This window comes from Protopterus annectens, chromosome 5.part0 (genome assembly GCF_019279795.1).
Source record: "Protopterus annectens isolate FY-2018-M chromosome 5.part0, PAN1.0, whole genome shotgun sequence".
Taxonomy (NCBI): Eukaryota; Metazoa; Chordata; order Ceratodontiformes; family Protopteridae; genus Protopterus; species Protopterus annectens.
In genome coordinates, this window is record NC_056735.1 from 1,482,507,869 (window position 1) to 1,482,521,572 (window position 13,704).

Consider the following 13,704-nt stretch of genomic DNA (forward strand, 5'->3'; position numbering starts at 1 on the left):
ACAAACCCTCTACATAGCCTCCAATTTAGAAAACACCCCACTGCAAAATGAAGGTGTCCTGAGAGACTGTGGAGAATTGGTAGATAACTTCCACTTCTTTGATCATCATGTTACAATAGTGGACAGGAACTCTGTCTGTGTGGCACAACTGATCACAAAGGGTATTTCCTTAGAATCCAAAGGAATCTGTACCCCTCTGTATTCTGCACTGACCCGACTCATCATCAAATACAACATCCCTTTGGGGTGTATCTTACTAAGGATATCAAGCAATTTGAGATACTCCCAAAGTTTTTGACCAACAAGATCATGGGCCTATGGGGACCTGAGCTACCAAGAGTGGCTGGAGGTCTTGTCTCTGTATTCGGTGTGGTATAGATTCCTTATGGGCAAGCTATGCCTCGCCTTCTTGGCCTTTAGGGACCCATGAGTCCAAGGCCTCTTTATTTCTGTACAAATCATACTGTCTGCCTCTGCATCTAATAAAGTCTGCTAATAGTCAGTAATTCCAACAACTTCCACAGCTGTAGTCTTGGAAATTGTCCCTTGCCCTGGGCTTATATTCTGTTAATATATGTGTTACTTTCTGTTTTACAAACTTATCTATATTTTCCGCATTCTTCTTACTATTGTATGAAACTTCATACTATATTATATGTTCAGTTTACTGACCAATTTCTAGCATGTTGTTTCAACATCCATCTCGTACATATTGTGATTATTGTAATTTTAATTATAACTCTATAATGTGATTACTTTTGTTACTTGTACTTTTTGGAGCTTTTCTCCTTGGGCCTCGGCTGAAAAAGGCTGCTGCCCAGTCAGACTAACCCGGTCAACAAATGTCAAATAAATAAAGTCAAGTGAATACTTGAACTAGTGATCTAAGCCTGCATCAGTAAATAAATCACAGTGGAGAGATTGATTTGTCATGTAATGACTACCCCTTCTCTCTGGAATAAACTTCCTCACAAACACAAGCAGTGTGGCACACTGTTTTCCTTTAAGACGAAATTAGACAACTGGCTGGATATTCATAAATTCACTCCCAGTATGTCTGCCCTATTGCTCCTTGAAAAAAGAGGTAATATCTGAAGGTGGATACCGGCAATGCATAAATGGCCACATGGCACAGTTGTCTTGTACATCCTATAATAGATGTTCTTCATGTTTCACTGTTGTAGTCATCACATTTGGGTTATCTCTGCCAGGGTAGTCTTGGCTGGCCCGAATACCAGAGACTTAGTATTTCTGCGTCGGTTGCTGTCGCTTGAGGACTGATGTCAGTAGTATAAAGTAAGGCAGCTGACGCCATTACACCAGTCTTTCTTGCCATGGAACCCGAAGCAGAAGCAGTTCGCAAGAGCCGCTACCTGAGTTTTCATTTCCTAATTGAAGTTGAAGTCTTTTAAAGCTAAGTACCCCATTAGGGATCCTTTTTTCCTGCAATAGCCAATGTCAGAAAATGTTAATAATTGTCTCGCCTCTGGAAAGCAAATACCACACCGAGACTTCCACTCTTACTGCATCACTTGTCTGTGCCCAGACCACAACGTCCCCCATTGTCGCTTCTGTGCTTTGTTCAGTGCCAGAACTATCTGTCGTCGGGCCCTTATTGCAGCCAGATATGTTTGTTTACAGTCCTCGAATTCCGATATGGCTTCAGTAAGCCATTCAACAGCAGATCTTCTGAAAAAACATAAAGATAAAGACAGAGACAGACTGCACAGGTCCAAACCTACTGATGATGCTTCCGTTAAGCTAGTCTGCAGTTCTCCGGTACTCAGTGAGGTGCTTTCGCAGCCCCTGTTGCCAGGTTCAATTGATTTGCAGGCCACTACAGAGATCCTTTCAGAGTCCGGTATGCTGCAAAACTCTTCTTTGTCTAAGGATCTTGCGGTCGTCTCTACCTTGGATGGGTCCTGAGCCACTGAGCAGGCACCGGTTTCCGAGGAAGACCTTCACACTACCGAATCTCGACACAAACCAAAGTCTTCTTTCATGACTACTGCTCTTTCGAAAACCGGGTTCCTTAGGCCCAGGGTTCAAACCAGGCCCAAGAAACTGACTACCCACTCTCAGGCGCCTGCTTCCTTACCTCAATCTCAAATGCTTAAAATGGTGGAAGACCTTATCATGCTAATCAGGGGAAGCCAAGCCACCCCCTCAAAAATGAAAAGAGATCTGTCCCCAGTAGTTTTGTCTGAACAAGAGTCAGATGAATCTGATGCATCTGACTATGAAGACATGCAACGCCTCTCCACTTATGAGGATTCTGATGCAGAGGAAGCCATTCCTTCAACCTCTCCCCCAGAGGATTTTTCCTTTGGGGAAACCCTGCATACCTTAAGGGAGCATTTCCAATGGGAGAGTCAGGACAACCCTCAGTCTAAAAAGAGACTCGGGGAATTCCTGGATGTACCACAACACAGACCCTTGGCCATCCCCCCAGTCCTGGATGTGGTGGATGATGTTTTCCTTGAATCCAGCTTGACTCTTGACACCCTACCTCCTGCCCCAGAAAACCAGATGGGTACTACAGAGTCTCTGACTCACACAATTATCTTTTTAAAAATCCAACAACTGACCCTGAGATCATTTCTCAAGGGCCAAAAGGGATTAAAGCAACCTCTGCTAAGAATCCCACCCCCTCAGACCGGGATTCCAGAGCATTGGACAGATGGGGTAAAAAAGTATACACTTCAGCTAATCTTGCTATCAGGGCACTAAATTGTCAGTTCCATATGTTTAAATCCGCAACATACCTTGGAACTCCTTAAACAAAAAAATGTCTTCCGTTCCTGCTTGGACAGAATCTAAAGATTTACAAGACTTACTGCATTCTGTAAGTCAAGTAACTAAACACACTTTGGACTGTGGCTTTGACACCCCAGAAGCTTCTTGCAGGACAGCAGTCACTGGATCTGTCATTAGAAGAACGGATGGCTTAAGGAACAGCTCCTGCCAGACCATGTCAAATCTAAATTGTTGGATGCTCCCTTGTACAAGAATAGCTTATTTGGCACTAAGACAGAAGAGGCCTTAAAAAAATGGAAGAAAAAGCAAAATCTATGCAAACAGTTAAAGTATTCTTACAAGTCCAGCCCCCTAGGTTCAGCAAACCTTGCCCCTCCAAGCACTGGTCCTTTCCTGCTCTGAGTAGACAAGCCCAGCCTAGGCCCCATGGAAACAAACCCCCCATACAACAGCCCCAGGGAATCCAGAGATCTAAACAGTGGACTACCTCCACTTCAAAACCATGGAGTTCTAAGCCACCCCCTTATGGTAAGAACTCACAATGACTTACCTCCTTCTGACCTCCCATCTTCCCACCTTCACTTACCCTTAGGAGGAAAACTCTCCTTTCACTCAACCACCTGGGCCACCATTGCCAAGGACCAATGGGTTCTGAAGATTGTGTCTCAGGGTTGAAAATTCTCCTTCCATACTCTTCCAACCCCAAAAGGGTTCCCAGACCTACCACCAAATCAGTGGGCAGAGGCTCAAAAGCAAATCCATTCCCTCCTCTCTTTGAGGGCAGTAGAGCAAGTTCCTGCAAAACAGATAGGCCAAGGCTTCTACTCCAGACCTTTTCTAGTACCCAGAAAAGAGGGCACCTGGTGCCCCATCCTCATTCTATCCATTCTAAACACCTTCCTGGTGATCCCAAAATTCAAAATGCTCACCCTCCAGCAGCTGCTACCCATGCTCTCCAAGGACACTTGGCTAGCCACCTTACATCTAAAAGAGGCCTACCTCCACATTCCTATCAGGGAAGCATGCAGGAAATATCTCCACTTCAGAGCAGGATCTCAACGCTTTCAGTTATCTGCACTTTCCTTTGGCTTATCTACTGCTCCAAGAGTTTTCACAAAGTGTCTGGATCTGGCCATTGTCTTTTGCAGACAAGGAAATATTTAAATTTACCCCTACTTAGACTAATGCCTTATTCAGGTGGACAGCCAGGAAAAGCTGCTTAAGCACCTGGCCTTTGTAAAGACCCTCCCTAGGGTACACAATCAACGAAAAGAAATCAAAACAAGTGCCTACCCAAAGGATAATCTTCCTGGGAGCATGTCTGGACACAGCATCCCAGATGGCATACCTTACACCAGAGAAACACATTTTCCTGACAGCTTACTTCTCTCAACTGGCCACCAGGCCCCAGCTTTTTGCAAGGAAAATCCTGTAAGCTCTGGGGTTCATGGCATGTTGCATACTACCCATTCCATATGCCAGACTACATATGAGGGAACTTTAGTGATACCTAAAGAGCCTTTGGTGTCAACACTCTCAAGACTTGGAAACTCTTCTACCTTTAATTCCTTGCCTCAAACAGGAATTTATTTGGTGGGCAACAGCATGTTTCCACAACAAGGGACTGCCCTTATCTCTACCACCCCTACCACCCAGACCCTCACCACAGACGCATCAGACTACGCTCGGATGGCAGGTGCATACAGGGCCAATGGAGCCCACAGCAAATCCCCCTGCACATCAATCAAAAAGAGATGATGGCTGTGCAGCACGCCTTGATAGCTTTCAAACCACTACTCTCTCCAGAGGTTCTCCTGATCAATCACAGACAATGCCGCTGTGATGTGGTACATCAACAAGCAGGGAGGGACTCACTCCTACCCTCTGTGCAGGCTAGCCATGACCCTTTGGCTCACAGCCTCTTCCATGCAACTACACCTTTTAGCACAATATCTACCAGGCTCTCTCAACTCCCTGGCAGGCCAATTAAGCAGAAGCCGAGTGGCAGCTCAACAGAAGTACCTTCACCCTAATAAATCAGAAATGGGGAACCCCAGAGGTCGACCTCTTTGCCTCCCACACCAACCATCAACTCAGCAAATTCTGCACCAGGGAGAATCACTGCATGGCTTGGAAAGTGGATGCCCTGTCCTTCCCCTGGGTCAACCTCTTGGTCTATGCCTTTCCTCCCCTACCTTTCATCCTCAGGGTACTGCTCAAAATAAGGGATGAAAAACCAAGGACCATTCTTATAGCTCCAGACTGGCCCTGACAGCACTGGTACCCTTTGCTGAGCAGCCTGTCCCCGCTGCCTCCATGGCATCTTCCTCAAATTCCAAACCTCCTAACCCAGAGGGAAGGGGAATTCATGCAGCCCCAATTGCAGGTACTCAATTTGGCAGCTTGGCTTATTCCCTAACCCCAAACCAATCTGCCATCCTCAGTGAACAGGTTCTGGATGTTATCTGTGAGGCCAGATGCCCTAGCACCAGAAAGTCTTATGCAGATAAAAGGAAAATGTTCTACACCTGGATCCAGGCTAAGGGGGGCCAATACTGCACAGCGCTCCATCCCTCTCATCCTGGATTACTTAGCTGACCTACTACACAGTGGCCTGGCTTTCTCCTCTATAAAAATTCATGCCTCTGCTATTTCTGCTCATTTTCCCACTGAGCAGCCCCCCTTCTCACAACCTCTGATCAAACAGTTCCTCGGGGGGGGGGTAGCAACTTGAGGCCCCCCAGAAGGGCACCAGCCTGAGACCTTAACTTTGTCTTGGAAAAACTCACCCTGCCTCTTTTCGAACCAGCTTCTTTTGCAGAGCTGAATTTTCTCTCCTGGAAGACAGCATTCCTTCTGGCCATCACTTCAGCCAGAAGAGTCTCTGTGCTGCAAGCATTCATGGCTGTGGAACCCTTCGTTATCTTCCATGCAGACCGCGTATCACTGAGAACTAACCCATCCTTCATGCCCAAGGTGGTGTCCAGTGTGGCTCTCAACCAATCCATTAATTTGCCCACCTTCTTTCCTAATCCCCAGAAGAAGAGGGAAAGGATTCTTCACTCTCTAGATGTGCACAGACAGCTCAGATACTATCTGGACAGGACTAAATCCTTCAGAAAGTCTGAGTAATTGCTGGTTAGCTTTGCTACAGGAGCAGAAGGCAAAGCCATCTCCAAGCAAACCATTTCCAAATGGACAGAACACTGCATCTATTTCTGCTACAAATAGCATGGTAAGCCTCCTCCCAAGGGGCTCTGGACAAACTCCACCAGAGCAGCCTCCACCTCTGCAGCTTTCCTCAGAAGAGTCCCCACAAGGGACATCCTGGAGGCTGCCACCTGGACATCTGTTCACACTTTTACCAAGCATTACCACCTGCTTCTTTTTTCCAAATCCAGGGCAGGGTTTGCCTCTGCATTCTTGCAGGGCATCCTAGCCAGCCCATAGCTTCTTTGACTGCCTCCACCCATTTCCTTAGCTTTGGGAATCTACCCAAATGTGTTGACTGCAACAGTGAAACACAAAGAACATAATACAGTTGTGTACATTTACCATAAATGTAGATGTTCGAGTGTATTCACTGTTGCAGTCCTAGTTTCCCTCCCTCCACCCCCCTTTTTTCTTTTTCTGCTTTCCTTACAAGAGACATATTGGTATTTATTTTCCACTGGTGGGGTTCTTCTACCAGAACCTGGCCTCCTACTTTGGGGGCTCCTGACAGGTTAGGGCAAGAAAAACTGATGTAATGGCATCGGCTGCCTTACTTTATACTACTGAGGACCTGGCGTCAGTCCTCAAGCGACAGCAACCAACGCAGAAATACTAAGTCTCTGGTATTCGGGCCGGCTGAGGGCTACCCAGGCAGGGATAACCCAAGTGTGATGACTGCAACAGTGAATACACTTGAACATCTACATTTATGGTAAGTGTGCGCAACTGCACTTTCTGTGTAAACAATTCAGTATCCATGATACCTAATAGAGTGTACATTTCACTACATCTAACATGTCTCCTCCTTGTTTGCTCACCTCTGAGACCTGAGGCAAAGCTGAATGCAAGATGAAGCACCTGAATTCAAATTCTCAGTCTAGACTTTGATGAAGACCATCAGGCCGACTCTCCTACTCTTGTACCCAGTGACCCCAAATTTGTGGATATTAGGGGCTTATACTGGTGAAGGATAAATGGCTCCAACATACCTTCTGAGTCTGAGCATATACTGTCTGAAGCCTTCAGGTTCCCCTGGTCATCTTCTTGAGTGGTTCCCTCAGCTGATGACATGTTTCTGCATGCCACAAATCTTGCTTGTCAGAACCCTTTCTTGTTTTCTCCCATCCTAAAATAGACCAAGTAGAGTCCATTACCTTTCCAAGGACTACCACAATTGGTCATAGAAATCCCTTGCAGAGTCCATCATTGTTTTGGCTGTTGTAAAAAAAAAAAGGGCTCTGAACCACAGGCCAGCACTGTTAATCCTCTTAAAAAAGGGTCACATGTAGTGGTTAGGCATGGGAAATGAGTGTTGTCATACTCCACCTTTAACTGATGTTACTGAAAATGTCAAGTCCAATTCTGTGAATGCTCCATTTAACAGAACATTATTTTTTTGGACGAAAGGTAAAGGTTGAACTGAAAAAACAAATGCAAGAGTAAGAGAAGTACACTGTCCAAGATTGGTGTGAAATCTCAGACACCCCAGCGTCTAATTTCATGGGTTTGCAGAGCCTGCATAAACTTTGGATCCTATTCCTTCAGTCTTTCTGATCCAGCATATGGGTCTTTGGAGCTGCTTGTTGAATCCATCCCAGCAACCTCTGCCCTCCAACCCCTTAAGAAGTTTCCCTCCCATAGTGGATCTGTCCCACTAACTACCTCAGATCTTGTTTGTTATCTTCACAAACAGGCATATTTACTTGTACAGCTATGTACTCTGCCTCTTTCATTGCTTTTGTTGACAATTTCTATTGAAAATGTACTTGTATTTCTGGATATAGTTGATTATCAGGTAGCTTTTAGAGCCCTTTAGGCTGTTTAGTGTTTTATTCTAAATTATTTTTTTTAGTTAATTGGAGCCCCTTCCATGCATGAACTTTGGTTTACAGGTAATCCCAACAGTTTTGTTTAAGGTCCTGACAAGGGCCGGGCAGAACATAGTGGATTCTAGAATGCTCATCCAACTAGAGAGCGACATAATAAGAGGGAAGGGGGTTATCACATTCCCCCTTTAGATAGGCATCAGTCTACATCTGAGAACTTCCCTAGGTGCTGCTTTGTAGAAGCATTTTGGTGCATTTGTCCCTCCATCTGACTGTCGGTCCATCACCTATAACTGTTGGTAAGAGACTTAATATACAGAGGTTATCATATTTCTTTCATAACAACATACATGACATAATCTCCCAGGAACTTTACCTCATTGAAAGAAAGGGGCAAGAGTAGAGGCACAGACCTTGCTTGCAAAAACAGCTTTCCAGGAGGCTCTGCCAGGCCAAAAATGGCTAGGCTTTTTACTCAATGTTCTTTTTAGTTCCCAAGAAGACCAAGGAGCTCAGCCAGGTCTCACTCTGAACAGCCTAAATCAGTACATCCCTAACAAGCCCTTTCATATAGTAATGATGAAATATGTCTTTACCTGTCTGCTCAGAGGATTGGATGTGCTCTTTGGACCATCGGACTGCTTAACTGTGTATCAGGATTACCAAAAAAAGAAAAGCCCAGTGGCATCCTTTACTTCTACATGATATACATGAGAGACTATTATTTTCAGTTCTGGACACTGACATTGAGTCTCACCACAGCTCTTGGTGTGTTTACCAAATGCATTTCTGTGATGGCACTGGCTTTCAGGTTCAAGAGCCCTGGGGTCTTTATTATCTGTAAAATTGGCTTCTGGTAGCCTCAGTAATAGTCGTATTGCTAACCATGATTTCCTTCTTTGGTTTAGTCTTTAGACATAACAGGTGAACCTTGCAAAGTACAGCTGATGCCTACACAGCCAATCATTTTCATAGAAGTACATTCATGGGGATGTTATTAGCTCTGGCGTTTGAATTTGCTAAAATGTGTGGTGGAAGCCTGGGCTTCATTTGATGTCTCTAGCAGTGATCATTGATAGTTTTGTTGCAAGTAGTTTAGATCTTACTATTTATGTGTATGTAATTGTATTGTGTACTGTCTGCTATAATTCTGCTTGATTCTGTTGTAGGATAGTTTTCTAGTGTAGTTGTATGCAATTCAGCACTGCAGAAGGCATATATTTAGCTTGTTTTCTACTACAATGTAGAACATACATGTAAGTATTTTCTGGAAGAACGCTTATTTATAATCAGATTTGCCAGCTCATTTATACTTGTACTTGCATATCTATTAATATGTAATCTTTATTTTCTGTAGAGTCTTGAACTAATAGGTTAACAAAGGCAAGTTGCAGTGCAAGCAAATCAGTGTATGAACTTTGACCTCTTAGCTGAAACACTTGGCTTTTAACCATGAGGAGACTATGTTTGCAGGGAAAGTGTGTTGCTGAGTAATGGTCAACCTTTGAGTATGCAGCACAATTCCAGTTTGTGTTACAGAGATGTATTTAACATCTACAAATGAAAGAACACAGATAGCTATGGAACCTAAGTAGAACAGCGTATTTAACACGTTTTCAATCAGAAAATATTTAGAAACTAGTTAAACAAGTTTCACTGTTGTATTAGAGTAGATCCACATATTTTTTTTTCCAAAATGATGTAATCCTACTAGGCTGTTACAAAATATGAAGAGTAAGCAGCTTATTTGTCCTCTGTTCACTGGGTATTCTTTGGCCAATCACCCCATTAGTAGTTCTCCCTGAGGTAAGAGCCAAGCCCTCTCCAGACTGGATGAAAGCCCTATTGGCCAGTTTGTGCCCTGGCTGAAAGGCATAATCAGCTCATTCATTTCCAGGAAAGGTGAGTACTTGGTGGTAGGGAGCAGGCCAGAATGCTGGGCCCAAAGGACTCCCTCCCTGTCCCCTTGGAGCTTGTAATACCACGGTGGCTTACTAGAGCTGTACAAATGCTGCTGACCATGGGAAGCATGCACAGCAAGTTTTAGGCACCAGCGCATCTTGTGGTTGCTGTGGGATGGGGATGGAGGGGGGGCAACCACAGCAAGCTATCTTGTTATGATATTTTGTTACGTGTGTCAAGCCAATAAAGGTTAGTACAGTAATACTGTGCATCTGATAATCCAGGTGGGTAATAATAAGTAATTCATAGAAGGAAGAATCCTAAGGAGTAGCATCACTTCTTTAAAATTCAAAGATATCTCTGGTTTGTAGTGAGTGTTTTGTCAAGTTGCAAGCTTCATCATTTCATTAAAAGTTATACAACTGATATAGTGTTTTTGACTTGGATAAACCCTGCTGGTGGACATTCTATCCACTATAACTAACATCACAACTGACATTAGAAACCTGCAATAGCAGCAGATATGCCCCCCCCCCGATCATTCTTACCTGTTTGGGGGCCTCACAAAAGATGCCACTGGCTGGGAAAAATGAGAAAAAAATAATGCATTCTCAGATTACTTTATCTTGGACAGGGCTTTTTAACAAGGTAAGCACTAGAGATTGGCAGCCCAGAGGTGACTAATCTTCTTTTTTTAAACACCTTTACTGAATTATCACTTGTGACATAGGCAAATTTACATTTATATAAAAGTAATCAAACTGTATGAACAAATTAACATTAACAAACATTATATTTCACATATATTGCTATAATATCATACAACCTAAATAACGTTACATAAATTATTCAACTCCTGCCCCTTTTTTAAACAATAAACATCTTTATTAAACCATCACTTATGACATAAGCAATCATACATTTATATAAATGAAAGCAAACCACACCAACGCAGTCCTAGTTGCAAGCATTTTATATCACAAACCATACTGACACACTCCCAGTTGCAAACATTATACATCACTTATAATCTACCCAACCATTTTCAGTCAGACATTACATAGCTCATTTAAATCCTGCATTCTTTTAAACATCATTCCTCCCCTGTATGTGTTGTTCCCACAATTCCCATTTTTTTCCAATGTAATTTGCTCCTACCCTTTTCTAAGGATCTCAATTTGCAGACATTACACGTCACTTATAATCTATCCAGTCATTGTCAGTCAATCATTACATAGCTCATTAAACCTCCTTCCTCCTCCAAAATGCTATTCTGCATGTATTGTTCCCACATTTCCTATTTTTTATCTATGTAATTTGCTCCTACCTTTTTCCACAGATCCCATTTCCAGTTGTTTTATCACTGTTACTATATTCACTACTTCTAATATAGTTGGTTTAGATTTTGATTTCCATTTTCTAGTAATTGCTTTTTTGGCAGCCACCATAATTAGACTTAGCAAGGCCTTACTATGTCTAGGCAATTCCGATTCTGTATTATAGCTCAAAAAATAATTTTCTTAGTTATACCAATTTGCTCACCCAGAGTAGTCTGCAGGGATTTTTTAAAGTTTTCTAACTCATTATACTCCCCAAAAGATATGTTCCCAATTACCTATGTCTTTCCCATCACACCTCTAAAAATTGCTATCTACCTGAGGAAAACTTCTTTGGAATCTACTTGGTATGTAAAAGTACTTGTGTAAACACTTCCATGCAAAGATCCTGAATCCTCTAAACTTTGTTGCATATTTGGGTGACATACATTTATCACCATTGCTTCTTAGTGAATTGCTTACCCAGTCTCTCTTCCCAATCCTTTCTAACATCCTCTGATTGATTCTTATAGTTATCATGCAGTATTTTATATGTCCTACTGATTATCCCTTTTTTAACAGCAGCTTCTGTTTTAGATTCTACTAAAAACTCTTGTCAGTACTGATCTTTCACTTAGGACCTCCCTATTTCTTTCTCTTTGCCTTTAGTCTGATATCAATCATTGATAGGGAAGGCAATCTCTAGCCTGCAGTCCAAATAAATTCTTCTCAGTCTATTACCTTTCCCTCTCTAATTATTTGCTCCCAGTACCTTGGTTCCTTTGCTATTTTTCCAATATATTCCAGCCTCTTCTTGCCTATCACCTGTATTCCTAATGGCAGTCATTCCTATCAGCAGAATCTCCTTTCTCCATTCCCATCTGCTGTTCAAATGAAATCTTGATCATTGGATGGGAAATTGCAAATTCACCCCCTGGTCTGGCCCTATGTCACTGATGGACAGAGGGTGACTAAGTAAATTACATATCACCCCACACAAAAAATCTTTAGCTACGTCCTTAATAACATACCCCACCATATAGACATCCAAGGAACTCTGGGACAAAACTGGATTGGGTCATACATGAGTTATTGTAAAGACTCTGGGGGTCATTAGTCTTAGCATAAATCTATGAAACTATTTGGCAGCAGAGTGGACTGTGTATATATTAACTTGAAGGACATTGCTTTTGGTTATAATTCCTTCTTGAATGAGGTAACACCCTAAATACTTCCATCATTTTATATTCAGTCGTTTTGGTCCTCACCAGTGAGTTCCCTCCCATTGGCATTGATGGAGAACACAACATTCATGGTGTTTTTTGTACATGTCCTGGATTTCCCTGCTCAAATACTAAAATGTCTGAGACCCATCATCACTTACCACTAGCACGCACATCCTATTGTTTGTTTTGTTTTTAATATATTTACACCATGTGTATATGTGTTGTAACAGATCACATGTATAAGTATTTTTCTTCTGCACTTGTTTGTTTTTTTAATATACATTAATGTGTGAATATTGATGTATACACCCTGCATGGTTTCCCACTGTGTACTTTGTCACCTTTTCTTGATCTGATGTTGTATAACATTCAGGTTGCTGTCATGCTGCTTGTAGCTGTTTGGGCAACACATGAATTCATATGAGTCCTTGGAGTACAGCCTTCTACTGCTGCATCTTTGGCAACAGGACCTTGTTAGGTGTGACCATTCTGCCATTAGCAGCTGTTTTGTTTTATATTTTCTCCCCTCTTTAGAATATACTTATCTCCATGGTTTGCCTGTGTTTGAGATGGTAATATGATGCCCATTTTGTCTCCTGAGTGCTAGTGAAGTTCAGGAATGCAGGCTTACGTACAGCAACACATGTTTCAGTGTCCAGTGCTATTACCTCTTGTCCTGTTTGTAATTTGCAGGACGTTCATTGTATGGCTCTTTGTGTTTCTTTTGCCTACATTCTTGCCATGATTGTCACTGTGATATACACAGTAACAGATGTTTTGCTCTATTGCTGTGCAGTAGTTTTGTATGTTACATTTGCATACCCTGCCTATTTGTATATCCTTTCCTACATTTTATGGTTCTATTTCTTTGTCCAGTCTTTACAACACATCTTATTGTATTACACAATATAGTAACATTGCCACTGTCTGCACGTGCTATTAGTTGCACAGACTATATATCCTATAATTAAATACACTGACGCTGTACCATGCTATACTTAGCCCACCTATGGCAGTCATGATGTATGGTTTAATTACATGGTTGGAAGCTAGCTTCCATGTAATGCCACTCTGTCACTGGTACCTGTAAGTCTGTTAAGGATGCTTTTGGAAAATGTACCGCTCTTACAATAGATGGCAAAATAAAGGTGGAGTATTTAATGTCACATTTTCTTGGTTTCCTGGTATTTTATTAGTTTAGTCTAGGTATATTGCTGCAGATGTAGTTGCCAGTGGCAGGTTTTACATATTTGATTATCTGGTAATCCAAGCATATACATTGCTCCCATTGCATTTAGATAACCAGGATTCTGTTGTATACAGTTGCCAAGTGACGTTTCAAAAATAGCAGACCCTAGGGTTCCTGTGTTTCTGATGGTCACTGCTCACTGCTGAAATTGATGTCTTTATTATTGTGCAGCAACTGCAAATGATTTAAGGGTTAATTCTTCCTTTATTAATATT

The 13,704-nt window shown here is 42.4% G+C and overlaps 1 protein-coding gene across 1 annotated transcript in view; it reads left to right on the forward strand.

The window, feature by feature from the left end:
• The window catches only part of TMEM135 (transmembrane protein 135), a 2,670,197-nt gene that overhangs the window by 297,057 nt on the left and 2,359,436 nt on the right, over positions 1-13,704 (forward strand). The gene's annotated exons all lie outside the window — the stretch shown is intronic.